Source organism: Nannospalax galili, unplaced genomic scaffold, assembly GCF_000622305.1.
Source record: "Nannospalax galili isolate Female #2095 unplaced genomic scaffold, S.galili_v1.0 scaffold772, whole genome shotgun sequence".
Classification (NCBI taxonomy): Eukaryota; Metazoa; Chordata; class Mammalia; order Rodentia; family Spalacidae; genus Nannospalax; species Nannospalax galili.
Window position 1 is genome coordinate 841,174 of NW_008332097.1, and position 9,108 is coordinate 850,281.

The window sequence follows — 9,108 nt, forward strand, 5'->3', positions numbered from 1 at the left end:
AAATATTTTTAAAAGACCAGGCTTATGTTATATAAAGATAGTTGGTAAAATTGATATAAGGAATTGTAAGATAATTCAAGTCCTTCATGACATGCCAACACTGTGAATCTTTAGAAGTATTTCTAAGTAATTAAGAATATTATTTTTTATACATTTGATCTAAGTTTTTGCATAATAGACAGATCTTGAAAACTTATTGCATTGCAATAGCTCAAGATTTCACCTGTGGGGCTGGAGAGATGGCTCAGCAATTAAGAACACAGAGTGCTCTTGCAGAAGACCCGGGTTCAAATTCCAGCACCCACATGGCAGCTAACAACTGTCTGTAACTCCAGTTCCAGGGGATCCAACACCCGTTTCTGTCCTCCACGGACATTGCACGACACGGGTGCACTTACCTACATGCAGGCAATGCACGCATACACATAAAATAAAAACAATAAATAAAGTATTTTTTGAAAATGATTTCACCTGTATTTCATCTGTCAAACCTAGGGCACATTCTAAGGGACCGTCATTTCTCACCTGGGGATCAGATGCAGACAGGAAGCAGTGGGGCATGTTTCACATTCAAACCGCGGCGGTCAAGAGGACTTTGTCACTTCTCTAGGATTCCTCACTGCTGTTCAAGGCAGAACCAAATCCACAGCTTACATTTAAGAACCTTCTGTTTTATACCAGATGCTAGACTGAGGAATGTTCGGCAAAATCCTAATTATACCTGAAAATACTAGTAGGCAGATACTGTTATGCCTTTTGACAACTGAGGAATCTAGAAAAATATCTAGGCCAATCACAGATAGATAAGCGGCACTGGGGGATATAGCTAAGTGAGTTGACTTCAGGATATAATATATAAACGGGTTTTTTCCTTGCCTTCGGCTGTCAACATTTGTAAAACAAGGATAATGAAAATATCCACCCTCTACAGGTGATATGATGTTTTGTCTAAACAAAACAGTACTTGTTAAATATTGAACACAGTGACTATCTTCTAGTAAGTGTTGGCACAAACGGTGTGGGAGCCAGAGACAGTTCTGCACTGCCTCCACCTGCAGCGGCCTGGTGAGATTTTCTCAGAGACCTCCACTAAGGGTAGAATGGGACTCTTGACTCACCACAGCAAATGGTTTCAGGAGGAACTAGTATGAAGCCAAATTGGGAGCTTATTACAAAAAGATTTTAATATAGATTTAAGCATGGTGGCTAATGAAAAGATAGCTACTCAGGGAAAACAATAAGACACACTCATGCATTGTTGTGGGCATGTGGGCATCCCAAGAGAGTCACCCTTAAGTGTCTTAGCAGAAGCCACATGTACAGTTTTAATGGAGCCACACATACATGTCAGAGAGTTGCTAAGATACCTCCCCCCTTTTCCCTTCCCTTTCAATAAAGGAGATTATATGGTGTCTGTAGTCATACTTCTGATAAGGATTGCAATCTGCTATAGTGAAATCATGAGCCACAGGGCTCTACAAGACATGCTTTACTAGAAATGGGGTTTACTAGAAATGTGTGATTGCTAGAACACTGTAGGTTTACAGGTGGGAAAAGAAAAAGGCCATGCGTTCTTAGACATTAAACAAAGTTCACTGTTACTTTAACATTCTTACCTGAAAATATCTCAACATAAAGGGAATATTTTCTCTAGGAAGGCAACTTTCATAGCAGTTGTTAATTACGCTGTAATTCTTGACTCTCAGCTGGTGAAAGACTTCAGTCAGACTCAAAGGGTGAGGGACTCCTTTCCCTTCCTATGTTCCCTTAATTGTCCCTGTTTTTGTACCCTGCCTCAATAAACACTCAAGAAATATTAACTGTGATCAGAGTCGTCGCCGTTATTATTTCTTCTAGAGTTATTATTCCTGGGAGAGGAGAGCCTTTCATTGCCAGCTTCCATAAGAGATAACGTTACACAGCCACCCTGCTCCGAAATTGCTTCCCTATTTAATGAGAGAATATGGCCCCAAACCAGTCATAGGTTTGATTATGGATTCTACTATTTCCCCTCAGATGTATTTTACAGAAAATGAATTGTTGGCCACATTGAATATTGAGTTAACGAGTATTAAAATTTTTTTCAACACCATGGTAAAAGATACCCTTCATGGAATTGCTTATTTTTTTTTTCTAGCTGCATTTGACTTTATAACACCATGTAAATTTCTACTATAAAAGACATTCAGGACATAAATGCTGAAGCTGTCGACTGTACCCTTTTAAGCTCAACTTATATGTTTTATGCAGACAAACCTCACTGTTTTGGGAACCAGCCACCAGCGAATGGCTTCTGAAAGAAATCCAGAATAAGCAAGTGGTTGACTTGACTGCAGAAAAGACAGGGGGAAAAAAATGCAGGCTACTTCAGGGTTTTTTTGATATGTCCCCTGAGTCTAATACAATACATTTTGTATTACTTTGAAAAATAGTTTAGACAGTTTTTAAACCACACTGAGTTCCCTTCTACTGACAGTGTTGGCGTGTCAACACTGACTTTTCTTTGACCATTAGCGAGTTCTTTCAGCTTTGGGTCTTGAATTTTTAGGATGGTAGTTCAAGTTTTAAGGTGTTGATATTCCCCTATCAGAAGCAAAGATAGTTCTGTGTAACACCCCATGGTTAGGGAGATTGTCCACATCCTGTAAGGCACACTGATTACCCCAAGTAGACTTCAGGGAAGGAAACTTTGTTAGCTTTGAAAGAAATGTAAATATAACTAAAAAGTGAAAATAGTAAGGAATCGTCTATTTTCCTTTCCCCTGATTTAAGAATCTGCTGGAAGCCAAAGTATGTGGTTGAAAAAAGTTGCATCAAACACATTGTTAGTCTCATGAAACTAAATGTGTCCCCTCTGGTAAACAAAACTCATCAAATCTGGCTGGTGTGCAGCACCCTAAGTGAAATTGTTCACAGATTTCTAGTGTTTCTGTTTCAAGAAATTCTTCCGCCCTCAAGCCTGAATATTCTTTACCTCATTCTAGCTAAACATCTGAACTCTCTCCCCTGAGACCTAGAATTACAGATAAGTGCTTTCTAACCAGGCTGCCTCTTGCTGTTCTTCCCACAAACTGTTGACATTTCTGAGGGCTCAAGCCATGCCTTTTGCCTTCTTTCCATCTCTCCTGCCCATACCTTTGGCAGGTCGATATAACTATAAAATTAACAGTCTGTAGGAAACTGACAGGGTGCCAGGTGTACCTGGAGGCATCGTTCTCTGTTCCTGCGGGGGTAGAGCTGTTGGTCTGCATTATAGATGGAACCTTTGAGCTCCCATGCTAGTGAGCACCGCATCCTGAATTTCCACTTCTATTGCACCAAATTCAGAGCTGTGTTTTTTTTTAATTGGGTTTATTATTAAATAATTGTACCTTCTCTAGTGACAGGAAAAACTCAGTCACAAATGCCTGCGTCTTGGAAGGCATTCCCACATCTTCCAACTTGTTTTGGTTCTTTTCCTCAACCCCAGGACCGCAGAACAGGTAAAAAGGGCTACCCTTCTGGAAAATTCATGAAATTCAGTTTTTACCCATATAAGAACTGTGCATAGACTTTATTGAATGCAGGCACAGAATAGTGGAAAATATGCATTTTGACTCTGCACTGAGAAAATACTATAGACAATGATTCTTCCATCTCCCTACATTCATTAATTGAAATCATTAAGAAAATAGCTCCATTATCAGCTTTCTCTGTGGGTCTGGGGACCGGTTTCCACAGGCCTCAGTTGTTACCTTCTCCAGACCGTTGATTTGGTAATTTGCTTATTTTCAGAAAACCAGTTGTATATTCTGAGCAACCTCTTCCTGACTGAATTGAAGGCAATAGGAGAGACTGGATGTCTGCCGACCCAGTTCCTCCAAGAATGCTTCCTTTTGCAGTTGAGTCACAGCCACCACTGGAGAATATTTAATACCAACCTCAAAATAAGTGTTTAGGAGGCTTTCAGTGGTGGTTTAAAATAATTACCACAAAGGCTTTGGTAAAAGCCTTTATCCAAAAAGCTATTTAAATTATATAATTACATCCCCTACCTCATTCTTCCTTCCTTTCCTGGGTTGCACTTTCTTTCCTCCGTACCCCAAGCCCAACACTGAAACACTAGCCACAGATTCAACACTTCTTTGCCTTCCTCTCCTCTGCACCCCAAGTGACACTAGATGCTCACAAGGAATTATCTGCCTGATGGAACCCATCATAATCCCAAATCCCAAGCTTCTGCTAAGGGGCCGAGAGCAATTTACCCAGCACTACAACTTCCTCTTCTTACCTGCTTCCATTTTGTGACCCTTGACCTTTTTCAGATGGCATGACCCCTCTGGGATAGTGGACCATTTCCTTAATTACAGTATTTTACATCTACCCTCATTCAGGAAAATCCCTGTTCCTCTATCAGCAAAACATGGGGTTGATTTTTGCCTCTTTCCCTCTCTCCATTATCTTTAGTAATATATATTAATGAAATGCATTCTTTTGGCTGCCTTCCACTAAGCTACTTTGGAGGACCTCTCTGACCATATGTTTTTAATGACTTCACCTTCTGTCTGCCCTTACCCATTTTGGAAAAATTACTTCATATTGGTTTGGTTCTATACGCATATGTTTTTGAACATTGTATTCTAATTCAGGATAGGAATTTAGAAACACCAAAGCATTTTGATCAAAAACTCTGTCAAAGAGAGCTAGGTCTGCTGACTGGGATATATGCTAAATGGACCAGTTGTATATAAGTGTAGTTTCTACTTACTCTCTGGTGTATATCTTTTTACTACCGCCTGCAGTAGCGGGAAGAGCAGTTGATATATGAATTGCGTAGGCGTATTCGGAATGTCCAGTGTTCCACTGAATCAGTAACACATTGTAGAAAAATAAGTAATACCCAATGGTTTATCCAAGTTGTTATTATGGGAGTCATAACTCACTCTTTAAGAACGTGCTAACATTGTGCATACTTGATATGGTCATATGTATTATTAAGAATGTTCTTGGAATGTTCTGTTAATTTGTAATTTTAGGGTGTGAACGTTTGGAGAGCATAAAATAGAGAAAGAATGAAACATTCTTTGGTCACAAAACTCATGTCTTGATAATGAGCTGAGGCCAAAAGCCACCAAAATAGCTAATAAAATATGTTTAGGTATAACGTTTTTATATATGTCTTTTTAACATTTTTAGTTAATTTATGACAGATTATAAAAGGTATATCCTTAGCAAAGTAACGTAAGTCCCCACTGTCCAGGTGAAATTTATTTCTGGACTTTAAAAATAATCAATACCTAAGAATTAACTTGATGGGGTTATAGCTGAAGAATATGCTGGCAAAATGAGTCTTGTGTTTATCATTAATCATTTTGGACCAAACACATATACTAATGCAAACATAGACAGATAGTAACAGAGAAACTCCATTTTAGTTTGTAATTTTTGAAATGAGCTGTCTCAAATTGTTCTGCCCCAGGCAGAAATTAAGTGTTAAAGAACAACAGTCATTAATTATATAAATATTTCTCCTCCCACTGTGTACCCGGAGCTGTGTGCCATTTGCAATGAGTTGATGTTCTCGTTCCCAGAACTGGAGGGCAGTCGGGTTTCCAGATAATTTTTATGTAATAGACATACTAGTAGAGTTGAATCTTAGCAGTCACAGGTATTTTGGAATAACATTGCCATTGGGAGACTTCATATGAAAACTTGAAGTGATCTCAGTACTGTGCCTCTTGGTTTTTCTAGTGCTGTACACAGAGCTTGACAGTTTGCAGATACTGCTTCATCACGTGGAGGTATCTCTGTTGAACACAATGACAGAGGAGGGGGAAGAACTGGATGCCTGCTTCCTGCCAAGCACTGGGCAGGACACTTTAGTCACAAGTAAAGGAGTCAACACATTTTGTCATTACAGTCACGTTAGAAAGTAAATCTTAACCCAATCAGCCAAGTAACCTGCCTGAGGAAAGAGCCCGTACGTGGCAGAGCAAGGATTTGACTCTGGCCTTTCTGATGTCACCTCATGCCTCGCAGACTTTGCTAAATCAGAAAGATAAGCAAAACCAGAAGATTTAGGTTGAAACACACATGTGTCACTGGCAGGAATGTATATCACTCTGTCATGAACTGGATGTACTCACAGTGCTTTTTGATGAAATATGTGATCGAATCATTTCTAGAACTCTGAGCCTGTGAAACTGCCTGATCTAATCCAAAGGGGTTTTCAGCCAGCCACGGCAGTACACACCTGTATTCCAGTATTGGAGACACTGAGGAAGAAGGATCATGAGTTTGAGGCCAACCTGGGCTACATACCAAGTTCCAGACCAGCCTGGGCAAAATAGTAAGAGCTTGTCTCAAATATGCACTCACTCACACACACACACACACACACACACACACACAGACTTTAGAGTTCCCGGAGTGTGAAGTTAGTAGTTAAAGCTATTCTGTATTTCTAATTTAGTTTTTTTCATTATGAATTTTCTCAAAATAAAGCATTTGATTGGGGGAGGAGATTTTTCTTTTTTGTTGTCTGTGTTTGTTTGTTTGTTTGTTTGTCTGTTTGTTTTTGGAGGCAGTCTCCCTATTGCCCCACCTGGCCAGGAACTAGCTATTTAGACTAGGCTGGCCTTGATCTCAAAGACCTGTCTCTGCTTCCTGAATGCTGAGATTTAAAGGCATGTGCCACCACACTCAGCTTGCTTTTTCCTTTTTAAGGAAGGTAAAAATGTTTGATGGCTTAATCTTTACCTTGTACTCTGTATCTATCTGAGATGAGGAAGTCCTTGCACTCTGACCCATAGAGTATGTTTTGGCCTCCAGAATTTAGTTCTTCACAATGTAGCATCATCATTTTAATCTTTATAATAATGTTTAGTGTTTAATGTTATCAGTGTCCGGCAGCATCATGTGAGCTCCTGCAGGTCAGCTTCTACTTTCTCACATTCCCCTTTGATGTGGCTGCACATTGTGTGCTCTGGGCAGACAACTGTTTTCTCTATATGGACAAATGATGTGTGCACATCTGCTGATAGCTTCTCAGGAGTGGTTTACAGTGGCTCAGCATCCAGCCGGTTGTCTTACTTGGGTAATTGCCCTCTTTATTCAGCAAGATTCCTTCAAGGGGTTATAGCATTCTGTTAGATTTTGCTCTTTCTGAGGAAAGGAAGTGAACACAGAAAACTGTGTTGCTGATATACACAATGAAGTACAGTCTTCCTAAACAAGTCCATCCTTATCAAAATGAAAGCTATGTCTTCCAAGAGCGATTCACCATTAGCACCAATGATATACTCATTCACTAATTCATAAGGGAAAAGAACAAATCCAAAAACAGCAAAATTGCCTTCGTTCAGTCTGGCAGCTACAAGGACAATGTCATAGATGGAATGGCTTAAGCAACAAAGACTCGTTTCTTTCTGTTCTGGAGACTAGAAAGTGTCAGCAGTTTCTGGGTCTCTTGGGCCATGCTTCCTGGTTCACGTCCTCTTGTGTCCTCACATGGTGGAAGGGAGAGGAACTTTCCAGAATCTTTTATAAAGCCATGCATGAATCCCATACAGAACGTCTCCATCCCATGTTCCAGTGACCTCTCAAAGGTCCAACCTCCTAAGATGCCATCACCTTAGGAGTTAATTTCAGCATGTGAGTTTGGGGAAAATGCAGTCACACAATTCAAATAAAAATAAGTTATCAAACATTGTCTGAAAGTCAATGTTATTCCAAATTTCTATATATGTTTTCTTTCTGGGGATAGAATCATCTTTATAATGTAGTAATATAACACAATAATATAGTAATATATAATAATCATTTTACCTTTTCACGTTAATAGATTCCAAAGAGGAGCTGGAGAGATTGCTCAGTGGTTAAGAGCATTAGCTGCTTTGCAGAGGACCCAGGTTCAATTCCCCACATGGCAGCTAACAACTGTTCATAACTCCAGTTCCAGGGGCTCTGACGCCCTCTTCTGACCATAGCAGCCATTGCACAACATGAGTGCGCTTACATACACGTAGCAATATACTCATACACATAAAATAAACGTAATAAAATATATCTTTAAAAAACTAGATTCCCAAGAATAAGTATAAAAACTGGGTTTTTATTTGTGTTTAGACCCAAAAGCCAAAATATGCTTTGGATTGGTAAGTATAGATAGGATTTTTTCCTTTAACTTTATTTTTCATGATTGCTCCGTATAGGCCACTACAATTGAGAAACCACAGCAGGGCATGTGTGGCAGCCACTGGCCTTAGGCATTGCCTGATGTACTCTCTGGATCTTCCTCTGGTCCCTGCTCCATGGACCCTCACTTAGCTCACTGCTTCTAGTCAGGGGGAGAGGCTATTGTCTCCCTTTCCTTAGGGATATTTCCACATTCTTAAGAAGGGTGTTCCTTGGATTTGTTCCCAAGCCAAACTGTCTTTCCTGTAAATCTCTCAGGGTCATTTGTATGCAGGTGCTTTCTGCGGCATTACATTTTGGGCCAGAGTTCTTAGGTGGCCTGACATGTTTTCTGCACATCTGGCCTCTGGGCTCTTTAGACGGTTCCAAGCTGTTTGCCAAAATGAAAATGACAACTTGTGTATTGTGATACTTTCCACACAAACCAGAGCTTCCAATTTCTTTCTCTATAAAACCGTGTCAGATTTCATTGTCTGGGATGCCTTCTTGTGATTTTTATCAAGGGTTTCCTTGGTACAGATCATGTAAAAGTAATAAAAAGATTTCTATAAATCGGTCTTCATTTCACAGAGATCTGCTTGCCACTGCGTCTGGAACGCTGGGATTAAAGGCATGCACCATCACACCTACCTAAGTCTCTGGATTCTTAAAGATCACCATTGTGTCATTTTATTTTATTGGAGGGTGTTGTATGAACATGTTATTTGTTTTGACCAGTTTATGCCCTAAATTCAAATGAGACTTTAGGAAGGCCTTCTGGTCACATTACTCTTGTAAGGAATTCTATTTGGCCTGATTATCTGCTGCTTCTGTGTGTGCCTCTCCCTCCCCCTCCCCTCCTTCTTTTCCTCCTCCTCCTCCTCCTCCTCTTCCTCTTCCTCCTTCCTCTTTCTCTGTCTTTCTCTTCCCCCTCCCTCCCACCCTTCCTCTTTC

General features: G+C 40.1%; 1 protein-coding gene across 3 annotated transcripts in view; it reads left to right on the forward strand.

Annotated features, from left to right (window-relative positions):
* Window positions 1–9,108, forward strand: part of Atp8a1 (ATPase phospholipid transporting 8A1) — a 255,642-nt gene that overhangs the window by 148,919 nt on the left and 97,615 nt on the right. The gene's annotated exons all lie outside the window — the stretch shown is intronic.